This window comes from Scyliorhinus torazame, chromosome 6 (assembly GCF_047496885.1).
Source record: "Scyliorhinus torazame isolate Kashiwa2021f chromosome 6, sScyTor2.1, whole genome shotgun sequence".
NCBI lineage: Eukaryota > Metazoa > Chordata > Chondrichthyes > Carcharhiniformes > Scyliorhinidae > Scyliorhinus > Scyliorhinus torazame.
The window spans coordinates 80,271,486-80,287,533 of NC_092712.1; the positions used below are offsets into that span (position 1 = coordinate 80,271,486).

At 45.9% G+C, this 16,048-nt stretch overlaps 1 protein-coding gene and 1 long non-coding RNA gene across 6 annotated transcripts in view; one reads left to right on the forward strand and one right to left on the reverse strand.

Moving 5' to 3' along the window:
• The window catches only part of LOC140424857 (uncharacterized), a 128,669-nt gene extending 119,384 nt beyond the window's left edge, over positions 1-9,285 (forward strand). Inside the window, exon 4 of the long non-coding RNA XR_011947710.1 lies at positions 8,924-9,285. This is a non-coding gene — a long non-coding RNA (uncharacterized lncRNA). The remainder of the gene's footprint in view (positions 1-8,923) is intronic.
• Positions 1-16,048, reverse strand: part of jcada (junctional cadherin 5 associated a) — a 483,762-nt gene that overhangs the window by 252,244 nt on the left and 215,470 nt on the right. The gene's annotated exons all lie outside the window — the stretch shown is intronic.

A 16,048-nucleotide genomic window follows, 5' to 3' on the forward strand; every position in this document is an offset into this window, starting at 1 on the left:
TGAATAAAATACAAGAGAACAATTGTTTCCTACTGGTTCGAACAGACCCTCACTCTTCAAGGTTAATTAGTATGGATTCTGGCCAATGTCATTAGAACTGCATTACCAGCAGCAGGGCCTCACAATGTGCACATGATGAGCAAAGTATTGTCAGGAAGCGACCAGAACTACTTGTTCAGTACAAAAATAAATGAACCATTAGTTAAAATACTGTATGTGCGGGCACAGTGAAGTTGCTGTACAAGGAGCAGTATGATTGTTTATAACTTTCCAATGATGCCCAATTCTTGCATTAAAAGTGCTACATAGTTGCATTGCAAGAGGTTACAGACACTCAGAAGCACTCAAATACAAAGAAAAGTGATTAATTGCTATTACTCAGTCTGGCTTTACTAGCACAGACAAGTTGGGCTGATTGGTCTGTTTCTGTGCTGTATGTTCCATGTTAATTCAGTCAGGTTATGGAATGATCCATGAACATACCAAAACAGAAAAATAGTCCATTGATAATGGAATCACAATATAGTCTAATCAGCTTTGGGGAGGCGGTGGCGTAGTGGTATTGTCACTGGACACGTAACCTAGCAATCTAGGGTAAAGCTCTGTCTGAGGTCCTGGATTCGAATCCCACCATGGCAGGTGGTGAAATTTGAATTCAATAAAAATCAGGAATTAAATGGTCTAATGATGACGATGAAACCACTGTCGATTGTCGTAAAAACCCATCTGGTTCACTAATGTCCTTCAATGAAGGAAATCTGCTGCCCTTACCCGGTCTGGCCTACATGTGACTCCAAACCCACACACCAATGAGGTTGACTCTTAACTGCCCCCACTGAAATGACCCAGCAAGGGCAATTAGGGATGGGCAATGTAATGACCTCCAATTGGCAGTATTGGTTGGCCAATTGGAGTATGAGCTCCCTCAATGATAGCTCATTGAGGGGGCCCATATAAGCACCTGTGTAGGCTTTGTGAACCAGTCTTAAGTTGACTGGAATGCTAGCAGCACTGTTTGGAGCTGCTCTTGGATATAGTTATTGCAAATAAATACTGGTGTGGTGACGGTACCCCTGCCTCTTGTGGATTATTACAGTGGCGACGAGGTAAACAAAGAACCTTGCGGAGACCAGCTGCCGCACTTGGAGGGTAAGCCTTGCTATTTCAAAAATGCCGTTTTTTGGGAAGTTTGATGCATTCGACCCGACTATTGCGGACTGGTCCCAGTATGTGGAGAGAATGTGTTACTTCTTCCAGGCCAATGAGATAATGAAGGACGAAAGGAAACGGGTCGTCCTGCTGGCGTGCAAACCTTGAGCCTTCGCCATTATACGTAGTCTGACTTATCTCGATACCCCGGACACAATACCTTTCCAAGAATTAATGAAATTGGTGGAAGAGCACTATGACCCAAAACCCCCCCCCTCATTTTGCGTAGGTACAGATTCTACACAACGAAGCGGGAAGACAGAGAGTCAGTCACAAATTTCTTGACCCACCTGAGAAGGCCGGCGGAAAAATGTGAGTTCGGCCCGACGCTAAATGAAATGCTTCGGGACCGGTTACTGTGTGGCATAAATGACCTCACAATACAGAAGCGCCGTTGGCGAAAACGCAGCTAGACTGCAGGCGGGCGTTATAGCTCGCACTGTCCCTAGAAAAGGCAGCAAGTGGGGCGCAGGAACTACAGGGCACGCCAATGGAGGTAGGTACCTGTGAGGGACTACCACAACGGGTCCAGCTACCAGATAGCCGCCCTCAAGAAAACCCTGAGGAATAGAGGGCCAAAGGAAAACCCCAGAACTGCCCCCAAGTCTGCTAGGACTAACTGGAGACAGAGGGAACTACCGGCTGAGGCTCCCCCAACAGAGAAGGACCGTTTCTGGCACCAGACAGAGTGGGGTAACAGCGACAGAAACCCTAGGAGGAGGTGGCAAAAGAGGAATAGCAGGTGGGGACGCAGGGAAGTACACAATCTAGACGCCCCACCCTCCTCCAAAGGGGAACAGTTATATAATATTGCGACGAAGAAAGCAGAACCTATTAAGGTTACCCCACGGGTGAACGGTCGGCCAAGAATAATGGAAATAGACACGGGTGCGGCCGTATCAGTAATGGGAGTGGCAGCATTTTAAAAAATCAAAGATAGATTTCAGCCACTAACCCTAACAAAAACATCGACAAAACTTAAAACCTACACGGGGGAACCCCTGGAAATTCTGGGCACGACTCAGGTACCCGTGGAATATGACAAACAATTGCTCAGATTACCGTTGTCGATAATAGAGGGCTCCAGACCGAACTTAATAGGATGGAACTGGCTGAAAGACCTAAAATTAGATTGGAAGAAAATTTTCCAGAGTGGATGCGGGCAGTTGAGTGGAGTACTCCAAAAATATCCGGAGGTCTTCCAAGAAGGTTTGGGGGAAATTATAGGCGCCAAAGCAACTTTGCACGTGGACCCAGAAGCCCTTCCGAAATTTTGTAAGGCCAGGCCGGTACCTTTTGCATTAAGGAAGAAAGTAGTTACGGCGCGACGGCATTAGCAGACCAGTACAGTTCTCGGAATGGGCAGCGCCGGTGGTACCAATTTTGAAGCCAGGCGGCTCGATACGTCTCTGTGGAGATTTCTAACAGACGGTAAACAAATATGCCCTGCTGGACAAATACCCGATCCCGAAAATAGACGACCTATATGCCAAATTGGCAGGTGGGCTTTTGTTCACGAAACTGGACATGAGCCACGCCTACCTGCAGTTAAAACTGGACAAGGACTCCCAGAAGTTCGCTACGATCAACACCCTGAAGGGACTTTTTCGTTATACTAGGCTACCCTTCGGAGTGTCATCAGCCTGCGCTATATTCCAGCGTACGATGGAAAATATTCTGCAGGGACTACCGCAGGTGGCGATTTATTTGGACGATGTCTTAATCACGGGTAGGACAAACAGGGAACACTTAAGGAACCTGGAGGAAGTGCTCAGGCATTCGCAAAGGCAGGCGTACGGCTTAAAAGAGAAAAATGTGTTTTTCTGGCCCCACAAGTGACGTACCTGGGATATAAAGTAGACGGGTCGGGCTTACATCCATTGGAAGACAGAGTAAGGGCAATAAAAGAAGCCCCAGCTCCCACCACGGTCCAGGAGCTATGATCATTTCTAAGGTTGGTAACTTATTATGGCAAATTTATTGAAAATAGGGCGTCCATCCTAGAACCCCTCCACCAGCTACTAAAAAAAGGACTAGCATGGAAATGGTCCGCCCGCCAAAACCGAGCATATAGGGACATTAAGGAACAGCTGTCATCCGAAAATGTCCTAGAGCATTATGACCCAAGGAAGAAGTTGGTGGTCACGTGTGACGCATCACCTTACGGGTTAGGAGCCGTCTTAGCCCATAGAGGAAGGAATGGGGAAGAACGGCCTATAGCCTATGCTTCGAGGACCTTGGCGATGGCTGAGAGAAAGTACGCCCAAATCGAGAAGGAAGGATTGGCGGTGATATTTGCAGTAAAGAAATTTCACCAGTATCTGTACGGGCGGAAATTCACCATAGTGACGGACCATAAGCCGTTATTAGGGTTATTAAAAGACGACCAGTCAATACCCCCGATTGCATCAGCTAGAATCCAACGTTGGGCGTTGCTACTGGCGGCGTATAGATACGTTCTGGAGCACAGACCGGGAACGCGAGTAGCAACTGCAGATGCTTTGAGCAGACCTCCCCTCCCAGATACCCCGCCGCTAATAGAGGAAAGTAGAGGAGACAGTAATGACTCTAAATTTTTTGGGCACCCTACCAGTGGACGCAAAATCACCCAGTTTTAGCCAAGATGAAGCATTTACTGCTAACAGGGGAACTGGAGAGACCAGTGGAGCCCCAGATGCACCCATACTGGAGCAGAAGGGACTAAATAACCGTAGAAGATGGTATCCTATTATGCGGAGCCCGGGTAATAGTCCCAGCTCAGGGTCGTCGGGCAATCTTAACCGAGTTACATCACGGACACCCAGGGGTGTCTAAAATGACGATGCTAGCTCGAAGCTACGTTTGGTGGCCAGGATTGGACACAGACATAGCAGCGTTGGTACTTCGGTGCCAGGAGTGCCAACAGGGGCAAAGAGTGCCACCAGCTGTGCCATTGCACCCGTGGGAATGGCCAGGCAGACCGTGGACCTGCCTGCATATTGACCACGCCGGCCCTTTCATGGGCTCAATATTTTTGGTGATAGTGGACGCCCACTCCAAATGGTTGGATGTCCACCGGGTAAACGCGGCAAGCACAGCATCGACAATTGAAAAGCTCAGGGCCTCGTTTGCAACACATGGACTTCCGGAGGTATTGGTGTCGGACAACGGAATGGCATTCACAAGTGGGGAATTTGGAAAATTCCTAAAGGGAAACGGAGTCCGCCACATCAAAAAGGCCCCTTACCATCCAGCGTCCAACGGCCTGGCAGAAAGAGCGGTCCAGACACTAAAAGCGGGACTCAAGAAGCAGCCGGCAGCGTCAATGGACACAAAGCTCTCCCGCTGATTGTTTGATTACAGGACCACACCACATTCCACAACGGGCATACCGCCAGCTGAACTGTTAATGGGAAGGCGGCTGCGAACGAGGCTAAGTCTCCTTTTCCCAAATTTAACGGGGAAAGTGGAGAAACAACAGGAGGTCCAACGCAGGGGGCATGATAATAGTTGGCAGCAGAGACATTTCCAGGTGGGGGCACCGGTTTGGGTCAAGAATTATGGGAATGGACCAAAGTGGGTCAAAGGCACGGTAGAGTCCCAAACAGGGCCATATCCTATGAAGTTTCGCTAGGAGGTAAGGTGCTGAAGAAACACCTAGACCAAATAAGGGCAGCGGAACCACACCTGGAGGCAGGCGATGCAGGACCGCCTCAAGCTGGGATAGTCCAGACGGAAAAGATACCCACACCCCAGCCCCGAGCAATTTCTCCAGACCCCGTCATCCAGTCGTCAGAGTCAGAGATGGACACGTTTGACGAGGCCGCTGCGACACCTCTCCCCGAGGAGGAGGAAGAACAACTTCCAAGGAGGTCGTCAAGGAAAAGACGGGCACCTATATGGTACACACCACCCACGTCGGATAACGACCCGGCAGACGACACAGAGGTGACAGACCCGGACTTGGGGAGCAGGAAGAAGCTCAGAGGAATGCCAGCTGGCAGGAATTCCTCAGATCTTGGGGGGGGAGGGGTGTATTGACCGCCAATTGGCATTATTGGTTGGCCAATTGGAGTATGAGCTCCCTCAATGATAGCTCATTGAGGGGGCCCATATAAGCACCTGTGTAGGCTTTGTGAACCAGTCTTAAGTTGACTGGAATGCTAGCAGCACTGTTTGGAGCTGCTCTTGGATATAGTTATTGCAAATAAATACTGGTGTGGTAATGGTACCCCTGCCTCCTGTGGATTATTACAGGCAACAAATTCTGGCCCAGCCAGCAACGCTCACACACCAAGAATGAATTTAAAAAGTTCCTTTTCAAATGTGTGTGCTGGTGCCATCATAAGTGTTGAAGATGTTATTGAGATTTAAAATGTGAATTTAGGGCTGAAGCTTCTCTGTCTCAAGTATGTTTTTATTCATTTATGTGATGTGGGCATCGCTGTCTTCGCTAGTATTTATTTCCCATTCCCTGAGAAAGTGGTGGTGAGCTGCCTTCATGAACCATTACAATTGATGTGGTCCAGGTACACCCACAAGTGCTGTTAGGGAGTGAGTTACAGGATTTTGAACTAGATACAATGAAGGATGATGAGTGGCTTGGAGAAGAATTCCAGGTGGTGGTGTTTCCATGTACCTGCTGTCCTTGCCTTTCTAGATGGTAGAGGTTGTGGGTTTTGAAGGTGCTGCCGAAGGAGCCTTGATGAGTTGCTGCAGTGCATCTTGTAGATGGTACACACTGCTGCCACTTTGCGCCAATGATGGAAAGTACATGTCTGTAAATAGTATGCAAATCAAATGGGCTGCTTTGTCCTGGATGGTGTGGAGCTTCTCGAGTGCTGTTGGAGCTGCACTCATCGAGACAAGTGAGAGTATGCCATCACACTCCTGACTTGTGCCTTGTAGATGGTGGACAGGCTTTGGAAAGTCAGGAGGTGAGTTACTCACCACAGGATTCCCAGCCTCTGACCTGATCTTCTAGCCACATTATTTATATAGCTGGTCCAGTTCAGTTTCTGGTCAATGGTAACTCCCGGGATGTTGATAGTGGGGGACTCAGCGATGGTAATGCCATTGAATGTCAAGGGGAGATGGTTAGATTCGCTCTTGTTGAAGATGGTCATTGCCTGGCATTAATTCAGACATTTTGAGGAGAGGCAGACTTACACTTTTGGGGTTCCTGCTCGTTCCCTCTTTGAAGGGGCCCCACAACACGTCCTGCTCCCTGGTCACATGGCGGCCCGTATGGTAGGTGAGCCTTATTTTCGCTTCAATCCCAGTTCTGCACAAATTTGTTTCAACAATGAAGGGCAATATGAAATGGTATATTTTGGTAAGAGGCAATATAAACTAAAGTGTACAATTCTAAAAGTGGTGCAGGAACAAAGGGACCTGGTGTATATGTGCACAAATCATTGAGACATACTGAGCTTTATAAATAAAGGCATAGGCCAGGATTTTCCAACCTCCAGTGGTTATCCGGTGGCAGAGGCTGCTTGCTTTTGGCTGATAGCAGGATCTTCCAGTCCCGTTGAAGTCTATGCTGGTTTCATTGGCTCATCCATCCCTCTGCCAGGGAAACTGCTGCAGTTGGGATTGCCTTCAGCAAGGCCAGATCAGCCCGCTGACGGAATGGCCGGAAAATCCTGCCCATAGTGTGTTACAACCAGCACGGGACATACAGTGTGGGGATGATTATTTTCCCCGTGCTCCTTGAGGAGTTCGGGCTCCCCCGCCAAGGGCGGGGTAGCTTCCCTGAATTATATAAAAGGTCAACCAATCTGGGACCAACCAACAGGACAGAGTACCTGGTGAGGTTCTACCAGTACTCGTGTATATAATGGCTGTAAAATAAATGTTGTTTACTTTTTGCTTACTTCGGACTCCCCATGCCTTATTAAATAGTGCACATAAACAGGGAAGTCATGATGAATCTTGATAAAACATTGATTCATCCTCAACTGGAGCATTGGACAAAATCTTCCGTCCCCGTTCGTTGCCGAATGGAGTTTTTGCTGGAACACCAAATTTTCCGTTCTTGCTGGCAATGGGTCTCGCACTGGAGAATTCCACCCATTGTGTCCAATTCCGAGCACCGTACTTTAGGATGGATGGGAAGGCTTTAGAGAGGGTGCAGAAAAGATTCACGAGCATCGCTCAGAGATCAGGAACTTCAGTTAAGTGGACAGATTGGAGAAACTCAATTGTTCTCCTTAGATCAAGGAAGGTAGGGAGAGATTTGATAGAGGTATTTAAAATCCTGAGGGGCCTGGACAGAGTAGATAGAGAAGTTGTTCCCAATGGTGGAAGAGTTGAGAACCAGAGGACACAGATTTAAAGTGACTCGGGGCAAAAAGAGCAAAGGTGACATGAGGAGAATCTTTTATTATATCAGGATCTAGAACAGTAAGAAGTCATACAACACCAGGTTAAAGTCCAACCGGTTTGTTTCGAATCACTAGCTTTCGGAGCACTGCTCCTTCCTTCACCTGAGGAAGGAGCAGTGCTCCGAAAGCTAGTGATTCGAAACAAACCTATTGGACTTTAACCCGGTGTTGTATGACTTCTTACTGTGCTCACCCTAGTCCAATGCTCTACATCATGGGTGAGGGTGTGGTGGAGACAGAGTCAATTGTTTTCAAAAGAGAATTGGATAAACATGTGAAGGAAATATTTTGCAGGGCTATGGGGAAAGGGCGAGAGAGTGAGACTAGTATAATTGCTCATGTAGGGGGGCAGCACGGGCGAGATAGGCCAAAATGCTTCTTTCTGTGGTTCGATTTCAGTCTTGTCTTTTGTTATTGTGCTGCCCAGAGGTTAGGAAGCAGCAGATAGGATGTGGATCGGATGTATTGTCTGTAAGAATGTCTATAGAAATGCCTGGGCAATGAGGTGGATCCAGCACAAAAAGAAGCAGGATGTCCAGATTGAAACAGGGAAAGACAGTAGGCAAACTTCAAATTGCTGGCCGCACCCTCACCCGACACGGAGTATAAATGTCTGCGCAGAACAACTCTGGCACAAAATTGTTGTAGCTTTATCAAGAATCAGCTTAATAAAAGGCTTTGTCTTCTGCAAAATATGTTTTGTTTTTTATTAATCCTCAGGATGTGGGTGTTGCATGCAAAGCCGACCTTTATTACCCATCCTTGGTAGCCCTGAGAGGGTTGTAGTGTTGGAGTTTGATACAACTGAGCGGCTGGTAACATCAATACAAAATACCGTTTACAATTTGCATATGCTGAATTATAAATAACGAAGTATTTTGTAGACTGTGTTTATTTGTCAGCATAATCAATTGTGTTGTGTTCCAGAAGTATTTATGCTCTTGTTTCCTTAAGTCAACCAATCCTTCATTCCTGTGCATTATTGGGGGTTGAGTAATCACTAAATTCATTTAGTTAAAGTCACTAAATTCATCCCTTTATTCACATAGATTATTGTTAAGAGAGGCATGTCAACACCAGTTTTTGAAATGATGTTCCCTTTCATAAAGCAAATTTGATAACTAGCTTCACATTACAGTGCAGATGACCTTGATTAGAGGGGTTGTAATGTAATTATGAGTCTTCGGAGTAGTTTGGAGTACAGTTGAGCATCAAAACTGACCATTCTCAAATGATAGCATCACCAAATATTTAACTATAATTTGTTCTTCTCTGAAAATGTTGTCTAATTTTGTTTCATAATGCTCCTTTGAAGCACCTCAATGTTTTTTTTCTTCTCTTCCCAGGCACTCTTTTGGAGTCAAGGATGACTTGCTTCCACTGTGGTTCAGAGAGCCGTGAACACCGCCCAGTCCATCACACGAACCTGCCTCCCATCCATTGACTCCATCTACACCTCCCGCTGCCTGGGGAAAGCGGGCAGCATAATCAAAGATCCCTCCCACCCGGCTTACTCACTCTTCCAACTTCTTCCATCGGGCAGGAGGTACAGAAGTCTGAGAACACGCACGAACAGACTCAAAAACAGCTTCTTACCCACTGTCACCAGACTCCTAAATTACCCTCTTATGGACTGATTTCATTAACACTACACCCTGTATGCTTCATCCGATGCCAGTGCTTTTGTAGTTACATTGTATATGTTGTGTTGCCCTATTATGTATTTTCTTTTATTCCCTTTTCTTCTCATGTACTTAATGATCTGTTGAGCTGCTCGCAGAAAAATACTTTTCACTGTACCTCGGTACACGTGACAATAAACAAATCCAATCCAATCAATGGGTTTTGATGTGGCTGTTAAGTCCAATATGAGTTATTTCAGCGCTGCCGCCTTTGGACAGGCGGTGCTTGGAGGGTCAGGTAGATGGGTTGTTTGGAGGTTTGCACATTTTCTCGTGCCTTGACATTGCCCTAGTGTGTTCCTGATGTGTTCAGCGCCTTCCCGAATGAACCTTCTCCATTTTGATCACTCAGAAGCCAGGGTCTCCCATGAGTGTTAAGTACCTGAGAGAGTGTCTCAAAACCCCAAAGGATATCTTGAAACACTAGCTCTTAGTGGTGTACTTGTGTTTGGTGTAATATGAGGAACAATGTACAGCCCATTGAGGACCCAGTCCGGTTGTTATATAAACAATTAATAAAGAATATTTATTAAAGTAAAGGAAAAGAAAAACACAAAGAAGACAAATATACACCATGACACTTATGTGCATTGATAACTAAATACTCCATTCTATCTGAAGTTACCTCTTGTTCCCAAAATATAGCCACGTTCCTTGAACGGACAGAGAAAACCCTTTTCCCAAACAGCATTACATTTTCGTAATTCTACAGGTTAAATCCAGTTAACAGTTATCACACAATAACGCCACGGTAGGTCTAGGAAAATGTTACAGTGAAGATGCGAAACTGCATCTTTAGAGGAGAATATCAGCAATCGGCTGTGCCTCGAAATACTAGATGGAACAGGTCTCCGTGGCTCGAATCATAGATGGAACTGGCCTGTCTGATTGTTGGATGGAGAACTTGCTTCCTTCCCAATGAGGGTGCTAGCAGTCTCTTTCATATCCCGCCCTGTGGATTTGGCTGTCTACATCTTTCAAATTCCTTGCCTTTAGAAGTTATCATCTGAATAGCCCCACAGATCTCTGGAGAACAATGGGTGGGATTCTCCAAGCCTCCATGCTGAAATCGCGATCGACGCGGGGGTGAAAAATGGGCGTTGACGGCGAAATGCAGTGCAACGCCACTCCCGCGATTCTCCAGTCCCCGGAGAATCGCGCGCGTGTGGTCTATGCAGCACGGGTAGGGGGCCATTGACAGAGGACCCCGCAGCGATTATCCGGCGAAAACTGGCCGTGTCCCCGCGGCGTGGTTCTAATCATGTTTTGCCTGTCGGGAATGGCCAGTGGCGGCTGCAGAGTCAGTCCAGGGCCACCTTGACGGGGGCGCGGGGGATCCTTCACCGGGGGAGGGGGGAGGGCCTCACGGACGGCCAGGCTAGTGATCGCGGGCCACCAATCCACGGGTGCACGTGATCTCGGGTGGCCTATATTTTCGGGGACGGTCCGCGGTGTGAGTCCGCCATGTCGCACGGGGCGGCCGCAGCCACTGTGCATATCCGCTGACTCCCGACCGGAAGTGCAGGGCCTCGTATCGGCAGTCAGAGCTACGACGAGTACTCCGGGACCCTGTTAGCCCCCTTCAGGTAGGAGAATCACTCTGGACTTTCTTCAGGAAAGTCCAGAGTGAAACGTCAGCGTTTTGACGCTGGAGTGGGGACATATCCCCTATTACTGGAGAATCCAGCCCAATGTTTCTCATATGGCCATTCTCACCTCGATGTCTCTAGACGTCTGCTAATCTTGTTACTTGTCTGTTTTGTTTTCATCTCAAGTTCACAGTTAACCTCGTTAACTTCCCAAATTCCTAACAATGATTCGGTGAAGATACTTGACCTCTTCAGGAATGCTTTTCAGGACATTCATATAGCGTTTCCATTGACCTCCTGAAAGTTCCTGCTGCTACCAAGTTCCGAGTAGAGAAACTGCCTTGAGAGTCTGGTGTCAGGCAAATAAATTACATGTCCAGTTCAGCAGAGCTGATTTTGAGTGATTAATGCTGAGCATGTTGGCTTGGGCGAGGATACTGCTGTTGGATGTTTTATTACATTAGAGATGCTATATAGATGCTGGTTGTTGTTGTTAGCTACACCACTAGTTTATGAAAGTCATCAGAATTATCTGCCTGGGCATAATGACGGCACTGGAGGTAGACTTTCTAAGTGATGTCATGTCATGTAAAGATCACCCTACAATGTTAAGAAGATGGCTCCATGACAACAGAATGCTCTCAGAATGAGGTTGTTTAATTTGGACGCTTGGTTGAAAACAACTTCCAAGAATTGAAATTAGTTCTCCTGAATTGTCTGGAATGATTCAATGTTTTATAATAGAATATATTCAGTGAGTGTACTTGTCAGCAATAAGATGGTTGTATAAATCCTGGGTCCCAGCTGACTGCTAGAGTCAGATATCAAAGGCTTAAAAGCATATTTCTGAAACTTGAAGCCAGTGACTGAAGTTCTTGAGCCTCCTATTCACAAGACCATTTGACAGAATTTCCCCAGTTTGTCATCATTGCTGTAGCTTTGCAGTGATTCTGCAGGCACATTGCAGAGGTCATTGCCTTGTATCGAAGATTGGATTTTAATTTGTGAGTTCATACAACAGTAGCGCACAGCTTAAATCTTCTCACTTTCATTTACAGCCAGAACAATGAAGAGAGGTCATAGGTAGGATTTTCCGGTCCCTCCGACGGTGCCCCCCCCCCCCGTTGGGCATTTTCAAGCTGTGGGGGGGGGGTGAACAACATGGGACCCTGATGGTCCCTTTACCAGCCAATGGGGGACCACCTCGGCCACCGCAAAACATGCTGTGGCGGGAGTGGAAAATCCTGCCCAACATAAACAAAATGTTGTGGCAGGAGTTTCTGGGAGTAATTGAGGACACAGTACAGACGTTCATCCCAAAGAAAAGAAAGGTTATCAGAGGGGGGATTAGGCAGCCATGGCTGACAAAGGAAGTTAGGGAATGCATCAAAGCAAAAGAGAAAGCCTATAATGTGGCAAAGAGTAGTGGGAAGTCAGAAGATTGGAAGGCTACAAAAACAAACAGAGGATAACAAAGAGAGAGATAAGGAAAGAGAGGATCAAATTTGAAGGTAGGCTAGCCAGTAACATTAGGAATGATAGTAAAAGTTTCTTTTAATACATTAAAAACAAACGGGAGGCAAAAGTTGACATTGGGCCGCTCCAAAATGACGCTTGTAATTTTGTGATGGGAGACAAGGAAATAGCCGAGGAACTGAATAAGTACTTTGCCTCAGCCTTCACAGTAGAAGACATGAGTAATATCCCAACAATTCCGGAGAGTCAGGGGACAGAGTTGAATATGGTAGCCATCACAAAGGAGAAAGTGCTAGAGAAACTAAGAGGTCTAAAAATTGATAAATCTCCGGGCCCAGATGGGCTACATCCTAGAGTTCTAAAGGAGATAGCTGAAGAAATAGTGGAGGCGTTGGTGATGATGTTTCAAAAGTCACTGGAGTCAGGGAAAGTACCAGAGGATTGGAAAATCGCTGTTGTAACTCCCCTGTTCAAGAAGGGAACAAAGAAAAAGATGGAAAATTATAGGCCAATTAGCCTAACCTCGGTTGTTGGCAAGATTCTAGAATCCATTGTTAAGGATGAGATTTCTAAATTCTTGGAAGGGCAGCGTAGGATTAGGACAAGTCAGCATGGATTTAGTAAGGAGAGGTCTTGCCTGACAAACCTGTTAGAGTTGTTTGAAGAGATAACAAATAGGTTAGACCAAGGAGAGCCAATGGATGTTATCTATCTTGACTTCCAAAAGGCCTTTGATAAGGTGCCTCATGGGAGACTGCTGAGTAAAATAAGGGCCCATGGTATTCGAGGCAAGGTACTAACATGGATTGACGATTGGCTGTCAGGCAGAGAGTTGGGATAAAAGGTTCTTTTTCGGAATGGCAACCGGTGACGAGTGGTGTCCCGTAGGGTTCAGTGTTGGGGCCACAGCTGTTCTCTTTATATATTAACGATCTAGATGACGGGACTGAGGGCATTCTGGCTAAGTTTGCCGATGATACAAAGATAGGTGGAGGGGCATGTAGTATGGAGGAGGTGGGGAGGCTGCAGAAAGATTTAGACAGTTTAGGAGAGTGGTCCAAGAAATGGCTGATGAAATTCAACGTGGGCAAGTGCGAGGTCTTGCACTTTGGAAAAAAGAATAGAGGCGTGGACTATTTTCTAAACGGTGACAAAATTCATAATGCTGAAGTGCAAAGGGACTTGGGAGTCCTAGTCCAGGATTCTCTAAAGGTAAACTTGCAGGTTGAGTCCGTAATTAAGAAAGCAAATGTAATGTTGTCATTCATCTCAAGAGGCTTGGAATATAAAAGCAGGGATGTACTTCTGAAGCTTTATAAAGCATTAGTTAGGCCCCATTTAGAATACTGTGAGCAATTTTGGGCCCCACACCTCAGGAAAGGACATACTGGCACTGGAGCAGGTCCAGCGGAGATTCACACGGATGATCCCAGGAATGGTAGGCCTAACATACGATGAACGTCTGAGGATGCTGGGATTATATTCATTGGAGTTTAGGAGGTTGAGGGGAGATCTAATAGAAACTTACAAGATAATGAATGGCTTAGATAGGGTGGATGTAGGGAAGTTGTTTCCATTAGCAGGGGAGACTAGGACCCGTGGGCACAGCCTTAGAATAAAAGGGAGTCACTTTAGAACAGAGATGAGGAGAAATTTCTTCAGCCAGAGAGTGGTGGGTCTGTGGAATTCATTGCCACAGAGGGCGGTGGAGGCCGGGACGTTGAGTGTCTTTAAGACAGAAGTTGATAAATTCTTGATTTCTCGAGGAATTAAGGGCTATGGAGAGAGAGCAGGTAAATGGAGTTGAAATCAGCCATGATTGAATGGTGGAGTGGACTCGATGGGCCGAATGGCCTTACTTCCACTCCTATGTCTTATGGTACAATTCTAAAGGGAACAAAGAGACCTGAAATTTCACATGCACAAATGTTGGAAGCTGGCAGAACGAGTTGATAAGACTACACAAAAACAAATGGGATTCTGGGTTTAATAAATGGAAACATACAGCTGGATTTGTGTGACCTAGAAAAGTTGGGAATCGGCAAAACCGAGGTTGTGGGGCTGGTTATTTGAATTTCCCCTCAGAAACAGCTCCACTAAACTTCCTATAGGCAGAAAGAAGTTAGTTTTAAGGGTCTTTCCTACTGATTTCCTTATTTCCTCTTTCTTTATTTTTGCCATTATCATTTTTGACCCATGGATGCTTAATGCATCTCTCTCTCTCTCTTTCTTGCTTTCTTTCCCGACAGAGAACCTGAATGAATGAATGTACAGTGAAACCATTACAGACTGGGAACACAGACCTGGATCTGAAAGCTTATTTTGAAGGACGATCTGCTTAAAGACAACTATCTGAAACAAAGACCATTTTTATTTTTACTTATTATTTTACCCCTCTTTTCCCCTTTGTGTTTGTCTGTCTTGTGTGTATAGAGGTTGGGGGATAGTTAAAGTGGAGGATTAGGAATTGGATAATAGTTAACCAGTTGTATTTACTGCATAGTTCATAGTATAAATAAAAATTGTGTTTAAACTTACAGACCTGGCGGCTGTAATTATTGGGCAGCCATATTTATGAAAAGAGAGACATGTTGCCGAAATTTTTCATCTTATACTCATCAGGACAAATGCAAGAATGCCAAATCTCAATCAATCACAACACTTTCTATTACAAGAGAAAGGGGTGCTGATTGGTTGGCAAGTTGACTCTGATTGACCAAGGCTTTGCCATGCAAGCAATGGGAAACTATAGGCTCCCCAAGTTCCCAAGTAATTCAAAAGATGTTGCAAAGCTGGAACATATTCCTTTTGTTTGCCGAGAATGGGTCCTTGTGTCGGAATGTCTGTTGCTTCTGCCAAATGTAAACGGGCCATGTTATGAGTCTGACTGATTATTGTAAACTTGTTGATGGTATAGCTATCAGCACGCTCAGGATTGATCAGTAAGTGCTGCCCAATAGCGGAATCATGTCTAACAGTGGACATTTTGTTTTGGATTTTGCAAGCATGGGCTGGTGGAGTGCAGTCTGTACTCTGCCTATTACAGACAACCAAAGAAACATGCTGTTTAATTTGATCAGCTAATCATTGGGACATTTGGCTTACCTACATGGCATCACACCAGCAGTGAAATTCATATTAAAGGAAGAATATACTTGCCCTTGGAGACAGTGCAATGAAAATTCACTAGATTGATTCCTGGGATGAGCGGGTTGTCCAGTGATGAGAGACCGAGTAAACTGGGCAAATATTCTCTGGAGTTTAGAAGAATGAGAGGTGATCACATTGGAGCCTGCAAAATTCTGGGGAGGCTTGATGGGGTAAACACAGAGGTTGTTTGCACTAACTGGGAATCTGAAGTAAGGGGCATGGTCTTATGGGGGTCAATCATTTAAGACCGCAATAAGGAGAAATATCTTCATTCAAAAGGTTGTGAATCTTTGGAATTCTCTACCCCAGAGAGTGTGGATGCTACATCATTGAATATATTTAACCCTAAGATAGACAGATTGTTGGCCAGGGAATTTAAAAAAAAATTCATTCTTGCGATGCAAGCGTCACTGGCTGGGCCAGCATTTGTTGCCCATCCCTAATTGCCCTTGAACTGAGTGATTTGCTAGGCCATTTCAGTGGGGAGCTGTTAAGACTCAACTGCATTGTTGTGTGGGCCTGGAGTCACATTTAGGCCAGACCAGGCAAGGATGGCAGATTTCCTTCCCTGAAG